Source organism: Verticillium alfalfae, genomic scaffold (assembly GCF_000150825.1).
Source record: "Verticillium alfalfae VaMs.102 supercont1.5 genomic scaffold, whole genome shotgun sequence".
Lineage (NCBI taxonomy): Eukaryota > Fungi > Ascomycota > Sordariomycetes > Glomerellales > Plectosphaerellaceae > Verticillium > Verticillium alfalfae.
Genome location: NW_003315034.1, coordinates 878,073 through 878,877, shown reverse-complemented (window position 1 = coordinate 878,877; position 805 = coordinate 878,073).

The following is an 805-nucleotide window of genomic DNA, read 5'->3' as shown; positions in this document are numbered from 1 at the left end:
CACTTGGGTGAGGCGGACCACATGCGTGATGTGGCGCGTGCCACAAAGCCAGAGGTCCCCGATGTTCTAGACCATGAATCGCATAATCTGGTCCAGAACATGATCTCTGCAATATCAGACGAAAGCCGGCCACTTCCCTCCCTGCGCACCGCCCTACGCGCTGGCCATGGGGTCAGAGACGCACCCCATCGCTTTCAGCGCCCTATGTTCTTATACATGAGAGCAATGTCGCGTCCTGCACGAGTGCAGAGGCGGGCCGAGTATCGTGCCTGGACCCCACGGTCTCGCCATCGATAGTCAAGCGGCTATCTCTGGAGTGTACCACTTGCGCGCGCCGCCAAGGAAATAAGGGTCCTCCCGCAGGGACTTGTAGTCTGGCTTCTGATGGCTTCAAGCCTGACTTACCCTCACATGTGTCACTCAATTCATTCAAAGATCCTGCAACTGACTAGTGCTTCTTTTCTTTTTCTCGTAGGGGTGAGCAGGCCGCCAGTGCCCTCGAAGCCAACCTTGCAAAGCTGGAGAGCAGGCTCGACGAGCTGCTGGCCGGTTTCGAGACTGACGAGCTACGAAATGCCTCCTCGGGCGGCAAGGGTCCCGCTGACAAGTAAGTTCTGGGCTAAATGTCCCCATACCGATTATCATACAGCACGGAGGGACAGCATAGAACAAGACAAGTATCGCTGTTGAGACCCGAACGCATCACTTCAGCTGTGGGGACCTGGAGTCAAGAACAGGCAGGATCGTCGACCACCAGCGGCCTGGGTCACGAGAGCCAGGGGTGCCACAGGGAATACAGGGAGGT